Source organism: Leiobunum rupestre, chromosome 6 (assembly GCF_980474605.1).
Source record: "Leiobunum rupestre chromosome 6, qqLeiRupe1.1.hap1, whole genome shotgun sequence".
Classification (NCBI taxonomy): Eukaryota; Metazoa; Arthropoda; class Arachnida; order Opiliones; family Sclerosomatidae; genus Leiobunum; species Leiobunum rupestre.
In genome coordinates this window covers 4,995,935-5,009,506 of record NC_143389.1, presented here as the reverse complement: position 1 = coordinate 5,009,506, position 13,572 = coordinate 4,995,935, and the positions used below count along the sequence as shown (strand labels likewise).

Genomic DNA, 13,572 nt, shown 5'->3' with positions numbered 1-13,572 from the left:
GATGTCGTAATACCCCGGGAAGAAAAACAAGTTGGCTAGCCAAAATATACCTCTCCTCGGAAGAATTGTCCCAAGTGGTATTAATTTCTCGAGATAACCCTTAAAGATATATCTCCGCAATTTAGAGTTATTTGTTAAAAATATTAACCCATTTCTATCCCGCCCGGTATAAAATTTTAATTATAATTAAAATAATTGAGACGAAACGACCAATTTTAATTTATTCAGAATATCATAAGTTAAGTAGTTACAACAGTAAGTTAGACGTACTATAACAATGCACAATTGAATTAAACCCTTTTACAGAACAAGTTTATCAGTTAAATATAATACGAAGCAAATTTTAATGAAAGAAATATCTACAGAGGCTTTTTGGAATTACCCGCTTACGAAATACTTGCCGCATCTTTAACGCTCATTTTATTTCAACACTCGCCCTTGATGAAGATACCGTAGATATCTGGTAGTGGACGACTCGTTCACTTCCTGTTGACGTTGTGACGCATACCACATGAAAAAGACCAATGCCGTCCAATTTCCAATATCATATAATGACTCGCACACCCAAGAAATCAGTGACTGCGTTAGAAATCGTAGATATCCAAATATCCACACCAAATGTATTTACAAGAAGCAAAAACCTTACCATCAACAAAGCACAGAGAGCCACTTGACTAACCGCCACCTCTTAAAGCAATTAACGTTAAATTATCTCCTTTGAATTAACAGAACTATATATAGGTCGTTAAGAAAGTGGACCACCCACAGGGTCTACCCTTTAACCCTCTAATCTCGGCTGACTGCGCTAAAACAAGATTTAACCTTTAAAAAATACCAGATTAGGCCTTCATAAATTCATTAATAAAAAAAGACTTTATTACCTATTATACTTACGATGCCTGTCTTAATTTCAGTGAATCTAAGCAGCTATCGGTGGTTCTGTGGTAGAGCGCTCGACTGCCAAGCCGAATGGTCTGGGTTCGAAACCTGGGTGGCGCATTTGTTTTTAATCAATAGAGAAACGCTAAATTAGAATTTCTTCGATGCAATAATTTCAATTTCAATTCTATTTCAATTAAACCAAAATTTCGTACTCTATTAAATACGCTTCCGATAAAGCTGAAGGTCTAATTTTCAATAAGGCGTAACAAGTGTCGGTGGTTCTGTGGTAGAACGTCCGCCTGTCAATCAGGAGGTCTCGGGTTCAAATCCCGCCCGATGCGATCGCAAATTGATACTAAGACGAATACCGTGTACAACTGGTGGAAACCCTGCCATTGGACGTTGAGAGGTAGCATTACACTCAGCACTCGGTCCGTCCCAAAGTCATTAAGAAGAAGTTGGAGAGAAAACGCCCATATAAACACAACAGACTCAACATGCACAACCATCAGTACACAAACACAACAAATTCAACACTCACAACCTACGCATAAGTATTACAAAAACGTAATACACCAAACCGTCACGACGGTGAGCGAAAAAACACCATCCAAACCAAACCGCAAATGCATCCGTTAACGCTCACCGTCACACGGTGGTTTTGCCAACCCTTTGAGAAACTGCGTACGCAGTGATTACACTCTGCACCGAAAATGCGAACGCGTTCGCAGTCCTGACAGACAGACAGACCCACCCACAGACCTACCCACAGACCCACCCACAGACCCACCCACAGACCCACCCACAGACCCACAGACAGACACGGTCGTTGTATAACCCCTCCTAGGGGACTTTGTCTCCTCGGAGAGGTAAAAATGTGGCTTTTTATCTAAGCGATTTCGTTATAGCAGCTTCTTGTGAAAGAATCCATTGCGTCACCCGCGTGGCAGGCGAGTATTCTACCACTGAAACACCAACGCTTGTTACGCGGTTATATATTTAGTAAAAGGACAAAAATGATTTTTAAAAGAGTTCGTAATACCCCGGGAAGAAAAAAAAACCTGGCTTTTTATCTTAACGATTTCGTTATAGCAGCTTCTTGTGAAAGAATCCAATGCGTTGGCCGGGACTCGAACCCGGGTCACCCGCGTGGCAGGCGAGTATTCTACCACTGAACCACCAACACTTCATACACGGTTATATATTTAGTAAAAGGATAAAAATGATTTTTAAAAGAGTTCGTAATACCCCGGGAAGAAAAAAAACTCGGCTCTTTAACTAAACGTTTTCGTTATAGCAGCTTCTTGTGAAAGAATCCAATGCGTTGGCCGGGAATCGAACCCGGGTCACCCGCGTGGTAGGCGAGTATTCTACCACTGAACCACCAACGCTTGTTACGCGGGTATATATTTAGTAAAAGGACAAAAATGATTTTTAAACGAGTTCGTAATACCCCGGGAAGAAAAAACGCGGCTTTTTATCTTAACGATTTCGTCATAGCAGCTTCTTGTGAAAGAATCCAATGCGACACCCGCGTGGCATAGGAGTATTTTACCACTGAACCACCAACGCTTGTTACGCGCTTATATATTTAGTAAAAGGACAAAAATGATTTTTAAATGAGTTCGTAATACCCCGGGAAGAAAGAAAAAACGCGGGTTTTTATCTTAACGATTTCGTTATAGCAGCTTCTTGTGAAAGAATCCAATGCGTTGGCCCGGAAACGGACGGGTCACCCGCGTGGCAGGCGAGTATTCTACCACTGAACCAACAACGCTTGTTACGAGGTTATATATTTAGTAAAAGGTCAAAAATTATTTTTAAACGAGTTCGTAATACCCCGGGAAGAAAACAAAACCCGGCTTTTTATCTTAACGATTTCGTTATAGCATCTTCTTGTGAGAATCCAATGCGTTGGCCGGGTATCGAACCCGGGTCACCCGCGTGGCAGGTGAGTATTCTACCACTGAACAACCAACGCTTGTTACGTGGTTATATATTTAGTAAAAGGACAAAAATTATTTTTAAACGAGTTTGTAATACCCCGGGAAGAAAAAAAAACGCGGCTTTTTATCTGAACGATTTTGTTATAGCAGCTTCTTGTGGAAGAATCCAATGCGTCCCCCGCGTGGCAGGCGAGTATTCTACCACTGAACCACCAACGCTTGATACGCGGTTATATATTTAGTAAAAGGTCAAAAATGATTTTTAAACGAGTTCGTTATACCCCGGGAAGAAAACAAAACCCGGCTTTTTATCTTAACGATTTCGTTATAGCATCTTCTTGCGAGAATCCAAGGCGTTGGCCGGGAATCGAACCCGGGTCACCCGCGTGGCAGGCGAGTATTCTACCACTGAACCACCAACGCTTGTTACGCGGTTTTATATTTAGTAAAAGGACAAAAATGATTTTTAAACGAGTTCGTAATACCCCGGGAAGAAGAAAAAACGCGGCTTTTTATCTGAACGATTTCGTTATAGTAGCTTCTTGTGAAAGAATCCAATGCGTTGGCCGGGAATCGAACCCGGGTCACCCGCGTAGCAGGCGAGTATTCTACCACTGAACCACCAACGCTTGTTTCGTGGTTATATATTTAGTAAAAGGACAAAAATTATTTTTAAATGAGTTCGTAATACCCCGGGAAGTAAAAAAATGCGGCTTTTTATCTTAACGATTTCGTTATAGCAGCTTCTTGTGAAAGAATCCAATGCGTTGGCCGGGAATCGAACCCGGGTCACCCGCGTGGCAGGCGAGTATTTTACCACTGAACCACCAACGCTTGTCACGCGGTTATATATTTAGTAAAAGGACAAAAATGATTTTTAAACGAGTTCGTAATACCCCGGGAAGAAAAAAACGGGGCTTTTTATCTGAACGATTTCGTTATAGCAGCTTCTTGTGAAAGAATCCAATACGTCACCCGCGTGGCATGGGAGTATTTTACCACTGAACCACCAACGCTTGTTACGCGCTTATATATTTAGTGAAAGGACAAAAATGATTTTTAAATGAGTTCGTTATACCCCGGGAAGAAAAAAAAACGCGGGTTTTTATCTTAACGATTTCGTTATAGCAGCTTCTTGTGAAAGAATCCAATGCGTTGGCCCGGAAACGGACGGGTCACCCGCGTGGCAGGCGAGTATTCTACCACTGAACCAACAACGCTTGTTACGCGGTTATATATTTAGTAAAAGGTCAAAAATTATTTTTAAACGAGTTCGTAATACCCCGGGAAGAAAACAAAACCCGGCTTTTTATCTTAACGATTTCGTTATAGCATCTTCTTGTGAGAATCCAATGCGTTGGCCGGGAATCGAACCCGGGTCACCCGCGTGGCAGGCGTATATTCTACCACTGAACTACCAACGCTTGTTACACGGTTATATATTTAGTAAAAGGACAAAAATGATTTTTAAACGAGTTCGTAATACCCCGGGAAGAAAAAAAAACGCGGCTTTTTATCTGAACGATTTCGTTTTAGCAGCTTCTTTTGAAAGAATCCAATGCGTTGGCCGGGAATCGAACCCGGTCACCCGCGTGGCAGGCGATTATTCTACCACTGAAATACCAACGCTTGTTACGCTGAAATATATTTCGTAAAAGGACAAAAATGATTTTTAAACGAGTTCGTAATACCCCGGGAAGAAAAAAAAACGCGGCTTTTTATCTTAACGATTTCGTTATAGCAGCCTCTTCTGAAAGAACCCAATGCGTTAGTCGGGAATCGAACCCAGGCCACCCGCGTGGCCGGCGAGTATTCTACCACTGAACTACCAACGCTTGTTACGTGGTTAAATATTTAGTAAAAGGACAAAAATTATTTTTAAATGAGTTCGTAATAACCCGGGAAGAAAAGAAAATGTGGCTTTTTATCTTAACGATTTCGTTATAGCAGCTTCTTTTGAAAGAATCCAATGCGTTAGCCGGGAATCAAGCCGGGTCAACCGCGTGGCAGGCGAGTATTCTACCACTGAACCACAAACGCGTGTTACGCGGTTATATATTTAGTAAAAGGACAAAAATGATTTTTAAACGAGTTCGTAATACCCCGGGAAGAAAAAAAACGCGGCTTTTTATCTTAACGAATTCGTTATATCAGCTTCTTGTGAAATAATGCCATGCGTTGGCCGGCAGTCGAAACCGTGTTACCCGCGTGGCAGGCGAGTACTCTACCACTGAACCACCAACGCTTGTAACGCGGTTATATATTTAGTAAAAGGACAAAAATTATTTTTAAACGAGTTCGTAATACCCCGGGAAGAAAAAAAATCGCGGCTTTTTATCTTAACGATTTCGTTATATCAGCTTCTTGTGAAAAAAACCATTGCGTTGGCCGGCAATCGAACCCGGGTTACCCGCGTGGCATGCGAGTATTTTACCACTGAACCACCCACGCTTGTTAAGCGGTTACATAATTAGTAAAAGGACAAAAATGATTTTTAAACGATTTCGTAATACCCCGTGGAGAAAAAAAAAACGCGGCTTCTTATCTTAGAGATTTCGTTGTAGCAGCTTCTTGTGAGAATCCAATGCGTTGGCCGGGAATCGAACCCGGGTCACCCGCGTGGCAGGCGAGTATTCTACCACTGAACCACCAACGCTTGTAACGCGATTATATATTTAGTAAAAGGACAAAAATGATTTTTAAACGAGTTCGTAATACCCCGGGAAGAAAAAAAAACGCGGCTTTTTATCTTAACGAATTCGTTATATCAGCTTCTTGTGAAATAATCCAATGCGTTGGCCGGCAATCGAACCCGGGTTACCCGCGTGGCATGCGAGTATTCTACCACTGAACCACCCACGCTTGTTACGCGGTTATATATTTAGTAAAAGGACAAAAATGATTTTTAAACGAGTTCGTAATACCCCGGGAAGAAAAAAAAGCGGCTTTTTATCTTAACGACTTCGTTATAGCAGCTTCTTATGAAATAATCCAATGCGTTGGCCGGGAATCGAACCCGGGTCACCCGCGTGGCAGGCGAGTATTCTACCACTGAACCACCAACCCTTGCTACAAGGTTATATATTTAGTAAAAGGACAAAAATGATTTTTAAACGAGTTCGTAATACCCCGGGAAGAAAAAAAACGCGGCTTTTTATCTTAACGAATTCATTATGGCATCTTCTTGTGAAAGAATCCCATGCGTTGGCTGGGAATCAAACCAAGGTTACCCGCGTGGCAGGCGAGTATTCTACCACTGATCCACCAACCCTTGCTACAAGGTTATATATTTAGTAAAAGGACAAAAATGATTTTTAAACGATTTCGTAATACCCCGGGAAGAAAAAAAAACGCGGCTTTTTATCTTAACGAATTCGTTATATCAGCTTCTTGTGAAATAATCCAATGCGTTGGCCGGCAATCGAACCCGGGTTACCCGCGTGGCATGCGAGTATTCTACCACTGAACCACCCACGCTTGTTACGCGGTTTTATATTTAGTAAAAGGACAAAAATGATTTTTAAACGAGTTCGTAATACCCCGGGAAGAAAAAAAAGCGGCTTTTTATCTTAACGACTTCGTTATAGCAGCTTCTTATGAAATAATCCAATGCGTTGGCCGGGAATCGAACCCGGGTCACCCGCGTGGCAGGCGAGTATTCTACCACTGAACCACCAACCCTTGCTACAAGGTTATATATTTAGTAAAAGGACAAAAATGATTTTTAAACGAGTTCGTAATACCCCTGGAAGAAATAAAACGCGGCTTTTTATCTTAACGAATTCATTATGGCATCTTCTTGTGAAAGAATCCCATGCGTTGGCTGGGAATCGAACCAAGGTTACCCGCGTGGCAGGCGAGTATTCTACCACTGAACCACCAACCCTTGCTACAAGGTTATATATTTAGTAAAAGGACAAAAATGATTTTTAAACGATTTCGTAATACCCCGGGAAGAAAAAAAACGTGGCTTCTTATCTTAACGATTTCGTTATAGCAGCTTTCTGTGAAAGAATCCAATGCGTTGGCCGGGAATCGAACCCGGGTGACCCGCGTGGCAGGCGAGTATTCTACCACTGAACCACCAACGCTTGTTACGCGGTTATATATTTAGTAAAAGGACAAAAATGATTTTTAAACGAGTTCGTAATACCCCGGGAAGAAAATAAACGCGGCTGCTTATCTTAACGATTTCGTTATAGCAGCTTCTTGTGAAAGAATCCAATGCGTTGTCTCGGAAACGGACGGGTCACCCGCTTGGCAGGCGAGTATTCTACCACTGAACCACCAACGCTTGTTACGCGGTTATATATTTAGTAAAAGGACAAAAATGATTTTTAAACGAGTTCGTAATACCCCGGGAAGAAAATAAACGCGGCTGCTTATCTTAACGATTTCGTTATAGCAGCTTCTTGTGAAAGAATCCAATGCGTTGGCCGGGTATCGAACCCGGGTCACCCGCGGGGCAGGCGAGTATTCTACCACTTAACCATAAACGCGTGTTACGCGGTTATATATTTAGTAAAAGGACAAAAATGATTTTTAAACGAGTTCGTAATACCCCGGGAAGAAAAAAACCTGGCTTTTTATCTTAACGATTTCGTTATAGCAGCTTCTAGTGAAAGAATCCAATGCGTTGTCCCGGAAACGGACGGGTCACCCGCTTGGCAGGCGAGTATTCTACCACTGAACCACCAACGCTTGTTACGCGGTTATATATTTAGTAAAAGGACAAAAATGATTTTTAAACGAGTTCGTAATACCCCGGGAAGAAAAAAAACGTGGCTTCTTATCTTAACGACTTCGTTATAGCAGCTTTTTGTGAAAGAATCCAATGCGTTGGCCGGGAATCGAACCCGGGTGACCCGCGTGGCAGGCGAGTATTCTACCACTGAACCACCAACGCTTGTTACGCGGTTATATATTTAGTTAAAGGACAAAAATAATTTTTAAACGAGTTCTCAATACCCCGGGAAGAAAAAAAACGCGGCTGCTTATCTTAACGATTTCGTTATAGCAGCTTCTTGTGAAAGAATCAAATGCGTTGGCCGGGTATCAAACCCGGGTCACCCGCGTGGCAGGCGAGTATTCTACCACTTAATCATAAACGCGTGTTACGCGGTTATATATTTAGTAAAAGGACAAAAATGATTTTTAAACGAGTTCGTAATACCCCGGGAAGAAAAAAAAACGCGGCTTTTTATCTTAACGAATTCGTTATATCAGCTTCTTGTGAAATAATCCAATGCGTTGGCCGGCAATCGAACCCGGGTTACCCGCGTGGCATGCGAGTATTCTACCACTGAGACACCAACGCTTGATACGCGGTCATATATTTAGTAAAAGAATAAAATGATTTTTAAATGATTTCGTTATACCCCGGGAAGAAAAAAAACGCGGCTTCTTATCTTTACGATTTCGTTATGGCAGCTTCTTGTGAAAGAATCCAATGCGTTGGCCGGGAATCGAACCCGGGTCACCTGCGTGGCCGGCAAGTAATCTACCACTGAACCACCAACGCTTGTTACGCGGTTACATATTTAGTAAAAGGACAAAAATGATTTTTAAACGAGTTCGTAATACCCCGGGAAGAAAAAAAACGCGGCTTTTTATCTTAACGAATTCATTATGGCATCTTCTTGTGAACGAATCCCATGCGTTGGCTGGGAATCGAACCAAGGCTACCCGCGTGGCACGCGAGTATTCTACCACTGAACCACCAACCCTTGCTACAAGGTTATATATTTAGTAAAAGGACAAAAATGATTTTTAAACGATTTCGTAATACCCCGGGAAGAAAAAAAACGTGGCTTCTTATCTTAACGATTTCGTTATAGCAGCTTTCTGTGAAAGAATCCAATGCGTTGGCCGGGAATCGAACCCGGGTGACCCGCGTGGCAGGCGAGTATTCTACCACTGAACCACCAACGCTTGTTACGCGGTTATATATTTAGTAAAAGGACAAAAATGATTTTTAAACGAGTTCGTAATACCCCGGGAAGAAAATAAACGCGGCTGCTTATCTTAACGATTTCGTTATAGCAGCTTCTTGTGAAAGAATCCAATGCGTTGTCTCGGAAACGGACGGGTCACCCGCTTGGCAGGCGAGTATTCTACCACTGAACCACCAACGCTTGTTACGCGGTTATATATTTAGTAAAAGGACAAAAATGATTTTTAAACGAGTTCGTAATACCCCGGGAAGAAAATAAACGCGGCTGCTTATCTTAACGATTTCGTTATAGCAGCTTCTTGTGAAAGAATCCAATGCGTTGGCCGGGTATCGAACCCGGGTCACCCGCGGGGCAGGCGAGTATTCTACCACTTAACCATAAACGCGTGTTACGCGGTTATATATTTAGTAAAAGGACAAAAATGATTTTTAAACGAGTTCGTAATACCCCGGGAAGAAAAAAACCTGGCTTTTTATCTTAACGATTTCGTTATAGCAGCTTCTAGTGAAAGAATCCAATGCGTTGTCCCGGAAACGGACGGGTCACCCGCTTGGCAGGCGAGTATTCTACCACTGAACCACCAACGCTTGTTACGCGGTTATATATTTAGTAAAAGGACAAAAATGATTTTTAAACGAGTTCGTAATACCCCGGGAAGAAAAAAAACGTGGCTTCTTATCTTAACGATTTCGTTATAGCAGCTTTTTGTGAAAGAATCCAATGCGTTGGCCGGGAATCGAACCCGGGTGACCCGCGTGGCAGGCGAGTATTCTACCACTGAACCACCAACGCTTGTTACGCGGTTATATATTTAGTTAAAGGACAAAAATAATTTTTAAACGAGTTCTCAATACCCCGGGAAGAAAAAAAACGCGGCTGCTTATCTTAACGATTTCGTTATAGCAGCTTCTTGTGAAAGAATCAAATGCGTTGGCCGGGTATCGAACCCGGGTCACCCGCGTGGCAGGCGAGTATTCTACCACTTAATCATAAACGCGTGTTACGCGGTTATATATTTAGTAAAAGGACAAAAATGATTTTTAAACGAGTTCGTAATACCCCGGGAAGAAAAAAACCCGGCTTTTTATCTTAACGATTTCGTTATAGCAGCTTCTAGTGAAAGAATCCAATGCGTTGTCTCGGAAACGGACGGGTCACCCGCTTGGCAGGCGAGTATTCTACCACTGAACCACCAACGCTTGTTACGCGGTTATATATTTAGTAAAAGGACAAAAATGATTTTTAAACGAGTTCGTAATACCCCGGGAAGAAAATAAACGCGGCTGCTTATCTTAACGATTTCGTTATAGCAGCTTCTTGTGAAAGAATCCAATGCGTTGGCCGGGTATCGAACCCGGGTCACCCGCGTGGCAGGCGAGTATTCTACCACTTAACCATAAACGCGTGTTACGCGGTTATATATTTAGTAAAAGGACAAAAATGATTTTTAAACGAGTTCGTAATACCCCGGGAAGAAAAAAACCTGGCTTTTTATCTTAACGATTTAGTTACAGCAGCTTCTAGTGAAAGAATCCAATGCGTTGTCCCGGAAACGGACGGGTCACCCGCTTGGCAGGCGAGTATTCTACCACTGAACCACCAACGCTTGTTGCGCGGTTATATATTTAGTTAAAGGACAAAAATAATTTTTAAACGAGTTCGTAATACCCCGGGAAGAAAAAAAACGCGGCTGCTTATCTTAACGATTTCGTTATAGCAGCTTCTTGTGAAAGAATCCAATGCGTTGGCCGGGTATCGAACCCGGGTTACCCGCGTGGCAGGCGAGTATTCTACCACTTAATCATAAACGCGTGTTACGCGATTATATATTTAGTAAAAGGACAAAAATGATTTTTAAACGAGTTCGTAATACCCCGGGAAGAAAAAAACCCGGCTTTTTATCTTAACGATTTCGTTATAGCAGCTTCTAGTGAAAGAATCCAATGCGTTGTCCCGGAAACGGACGGGTTACCCGCGTGGCATGCGAGTATTCTACCACAGAACCACCAACGCTTGTTACGAGGTTATATATTTAGTAAAAGGACAAAAATGATTTTTAAACGATTTCGTAATACCCCGGGAAGAAAAAAAACGTTGCTTCTTATCTTAACGATTTCGTTATAGCAGCTTCTTGTGAAAGAATCCAATGCGATGGCCGGGAATCGAACCCGGGTGACCGGCGTGGCAGGCGAGTATTCTACCACTGAACCACCAACGCTTGTTACGCGGTTGTATATTTAGTTAAAGGACAAAAATAATTTTTAAACGAGTTCGTAATACCCCGGGAAGATAAAAAACGCGGCTTTTTATCTTAACGATATCGTTATGGCAGCTTCTTGATAAAGAGTCCAATGCGTTGGCCGGGAATCGAACCCGGGTCACCCGCGTGGCAGGCGAGTATTCTACCACTGAACCACCAATGCTTGCCACGCGGTTATATATTTAGTAAAAGGACAAAAATGATTTTTAAACGAGTTCGTAATACCCCGGGAAGAAAAAAAACGCGGCTTTTTATCTTAACGATATCGTTATGGCAGCTTCTTGATAAAGAATCCAATGCGTTGGCCGGGAATCAAACCCGGGTAACCCACGTGGCAGGCGAGTATTCTACCACTGAACCAGTAACGCTTGTTACAAGGTTATATATTTAGTTAAAGGACAAAAATAATTTTTAAACGAGTTCGTAATACCCCGGGAAGAAAAAAAAACGGCTTTTTATCTTAACGAATTCGTTATAACAGCTTCTTTTGAAAGAATCCAATGCGTTGGCCGGGAATCGAACCCGGGTTACCCGCGTAGCAGGCGAGTATTCTACCACTGAACCACCAACGCTTGTTACGCGGTTATATATTTAGTAAAAGGACAAAAATGATTTTTAAACGAGTTCGTAATACCCCGGGAAGAAAATAAACGCAACTGCTTATCTTAACGATTTCGTTATAGCAGCTTCTTGTGAAAGAATCCAATGCGTTGGCCGGGTATCGAACCCGGGTCACCCGCGTGGCAGGCGAGTATTCTACCACTTAACCATAAACGCGTGTTACGCGGTTATATATTTAGTAAAAGGACAAAAATGATTTTTAAACGAGTTCGTAATACCCCGGGAAGAAAAAAACCTGGCTTTTTATCTTAACGATTTCGTTATAGCAGCTTCTAGTGAAAGAATCCAATGCGTTGTCCCGGAAACGGACGGGTCACCCGCTTGGCAGGCGAGTATTCTAAAACTGAACCACCAACGCTTGTTACGCGGTTATATATTTAGTAAAATGACAAAAATGATTTTTAAACGAGTTCGTAATACCCCGGGAGAAAAAAAACGGCTTTTTATCTTAACGACTTCGTAATAGCAGCTTCTTGGGAAAGAATCCAATGCGTTGGCCGGGAATCGAACCCGGGTCACCCGCGTGGCAGGCGAGTATTCTACCAGTGAACCACCAACGCTTGTTACGCGGTTATATATTTAGTAAAAGGACAAAAATGATTTTTAAACGATTTCGTAATACCCCGGGAAGAAAAAAAACGTTGCTTCTTATCTTAACGATTTCGTTATAGCAGCTTCTTGTGAAAGAATCCAATGCGATGGCCGGGAATCGAACCCGGGTGACCGGCGTGGCAGGCGAGTATTCTACCACTGAACCACCAACGCTTGTTACGCGGTTGTATATTTAGTTAAAGGACAAAAATAATTTTTAAACGAGTTCGTAATACCCCGGGAAGAAAAAAAACGCGGCTTTTTATCTTATCGATATCGTTATGGCAGCTTCTTGATAAAGAATCCAATGCGTTGGCCGGGAATCAAACCCGGGTTACCCACGTGGCAGGCGAGTATTCTACCACTGAACCAGTAACGCTTGTTACAAGGTTATATATTTAGTTAAAGGACAAAAATAATTTTTAAACGAGTTCGTAATACCCCGGGAAGAAAAAAAAACGGCTTTTTATCTTAACGAATTCGTTATAACAGCTTCTTTTGAAAGAATCCAATGCGTTGGCCGGGAATCGAACCCGGGTTACCCGCGTAGCAGGCGAGTATTCTACCACTGAACCACCAACACTTGCTACTCGGTTATATATTTAGTAAAAGGACAAAAATGATTTTTAAACGAGTTCGTAATACCCTGGGAAGAAGAAAAACGCGGCTTTTTATCTTAACGAATTCGTTATATCAGCTTCTTGTGAAAGAATCCAATGCGTTGGCCGGGAATCGAACTCGGGTTACCCGCGTGGCATGCGAGTATTCTACCACTGAACCACCAACACTTGCTACTCGGTTATATATTTAGTAAAAGGACAAAAATGATTTTTAAACGAGTTCGTAATACCCTGGGAAGAAGAAAAACGCGGCTTTTTATCATAACGAATTCGTTATATCAGCTTCTTGTGAAAGAATCCAATGCGTTGGCCGGGAATCGAACCCGGGTGACCCGCGTGGCAGGCGAGTATTCTACCACTGAACCACCAACGCTTGTTACGCGGTTATATATTTAGTTAAAGGACAAAAATAATTTTTAAACGAGTTCGTGATACCCCGGGAAGAAAAAAAACGCGGCTTTTTATCTTAACGATATCGTTATGGCAGCTTCTTGATAAAGAATCCAATGCTTTGGCCGGGAATCGAACCCGGGTTAACCGCGTGGCAGGCGAGTATTCTACCACTGAACCACCAACGCTTGTCACGCGGTTATATATTTAGTAAAAAGACAAAAATGATTTTTAAACGAGTTCGTAATACCCCGGGAAAAAAAAACGGCTTTTTATCTTAACGAATTCGTTATATCAGCTTCTTGTGA

The 13,572-nt window shown here is 42.2% G+C and overlaps 18 non-coding genes across 18 annotated transcripts; all 18 read right to left on the bottom strand.

The window, feature by feature from the left end:
- Positions 1 to 1,997: 1,997 nt before the first annotated feature.
- TRNAG-GCC (transfer RNA glycine (anticodon GCC)) lies at positions 1,998 to 2,068 on the bottom strand. The gene has a single exon. It is a non-coding gene; the product is annotated as a tRNA-Gly (tRNA).
- Positions 2,069 to 2,202: 134 nt separating this feature from the next.
- On the bottom strand, positions 2,203 to 2,273 carry TRNAG-ACC (transfer RNA glycine (anticodon ACC)). The gene has a single exon. It is a non-coding gene; the product is annotated as a tRNA-Gly (tRNA).
- Positions 2,274 to 3,180: 907 nt separating this feature from the next.
- TRNAG-GCC (transfer RNA glycine (anticodon GCC)) lies at positions 3,181 to 3,251 on the bottom strand. The gene has a single exon. It is a non-coding gene; the product is annotated as a tRNA-Gly (tRNA).
- A 135-nt stretch (positions 3,252 to 3,386) lies between these two features.
- TRNAS-GCU (transfer RNA serine (anticodon GCU)) lies at positions 3,387 to 3,457 on the bottom strand. Its single transcript has one exon. It is a non-coding gene; the product is annotated as a tRNA-Ser (tRNA).
- Positions 3,458 to 3,591: 134 nt separating this feature from the next.
- Positions 3,592 to 3,662, bottom strand: TRNAG-GCC (transfer RNA glycine (anticodon GCC)). Its single transcript has one exon. It is a non-coding gene; the product is annotated as a tRNA-Gly (tRNA).
- A 519-nt stretch (positions 3,663 to 4,181) lies between these two features.
- Positions 4,182 to 4,252, bottom strand: TRNAG-GCC (transfer RNA glycine (anticodon GCC)). Its single transcript has one exon. It is a non-coding gene; the product is annotated as a tRNA-Gly (tRNA).
- A 1,161-nt stretch (positions 4,253 to 5,413) lies between these two features.
- On the bottom strand, positions 5,414 to 5,484 carry TRNAG-GCC (transfer RNA glycine (anticodon GCC)). Its single transcript has one exon. It is a non-coding gene; the product is annotated as a tRNA-Gly (tRNA).
- Positions 5,485 to 5,823: 339 nt separating this feature from the next.
- TRNAG-GCC (transfer RNA glycine (anticodon GCC)) lies at positions 5,824 to 5,894 on the bottom strand. Its single transcript has one exon. It is a non-coding gene; the product is annotated as a tRNA-Gly (tRNA).
- Positions 5,895 to 6,438: 544 nt separating this feature from the next.
- TRNAG-GCC (transfer RNA glycine (anticodon GCC)) lies at positions 6,439 to 6,509 on the bottom strand. The gene has a single exon. It is a non-coding gene; the product is annotated as a tRNA-Gly (tRNA).
- A 339-nt stretch (positions 6,510 to 6,848) lies between these two features.
- Positions 6,849 to 6,919, bottom strand: TRNAG-GCC (transfer RNA glycine (anticodon GCC)). The gene has a single exon. It is a non-coding gene; the product is annotated as a tRNA-Gly (tRNA).
- A 744-nt stretch (positions 6,920 to 7,663) lies between these two features.
- Positions 7,664 to 7,734, bottom strand: TRNAG-GCC (transfer RNA glycine (anticodon GCC)). The gene has a single exon. It is a non-coding gene; the product is annotated as a tRNA-Gly (tRNA).
- A 954-nt stretch (positions 7,735 to 8,688) lies between these two features.
- Positions 8,689 to 8,759, bottom strand: TRNAG-GCC (transfer RNA glycine (anticodon GCC)). The gene has a single exon. It is a non-coding gene; the product is annotated as a tRNA-Gly (tRNA).
- A 744-nt stretch (positions 8,760 to 9,503) lies between these two features.
- On the bottom strand, positions 9,504 to 9,574 carry TRNAG-GCC (transfer RNA glycine (anticodon GCC)). Its single transcript has one exon. It is a non-coding gene; the product is annotated as a tRNA-Gly (tRNA).
- Positions 9,575 to 11,134: 1,560 nt separating this feature from the next.
- On the bottom strand, positions 11,135 to 11,205 carry TRNAG-GCC (transfer RNA glycine (anticodon GCC)). The gene has a single exon. It is a non-coding gene; the product is annotated as a tRNA-Gly (tRNA).
- A 338-nt stretch (positions 11,206 to 11,543) lies between these two features.
- Positions 11,544 to 11,614, bottom strand: TRNAS-GCU (transfer RNA serine (anticodon GCU)). The gene has a single exon. It is a non-coding gene; the product is annotated as a tRNA-Ser (tRNA).
- A 538-nt stretch (positions 11,615 to 12,152) lies between these two features.
- On the bottom strand, positions 12,153 to 12,223 carry TRNAG-GCC (transfer RNA glycine (anticodon GCC)). The gene has a single exon. It is a non-coding gene; the product is annotated as a tRNA-Gly (tRNA).
- A 543-nt stretch (positions 12,224 to 12,766) lies between these two features.
- TRNAS-GCU (transfer RNA serine (anticodon GCU)) lies at positions 12,767 to 12,837 on the bottom strand. The gene has a single exon. It is a non-coding gene; the product is annotated as a tRNA-Ser (tRNA).
- Positions 12,838 to 13,176: 339 nt separating this feature from the next.
- Positions 13,177 to 13,247, bottom strand: TRNAG-GCC (transfer RNA glycine (anticodon GCC)). Its single transcript has one exon. It is a non-coding gene; the product is annotated as a tRNA-Gly (tRNA).
- Positions 13,248 to 13,572: the final 325 nt, after the last annotated feature.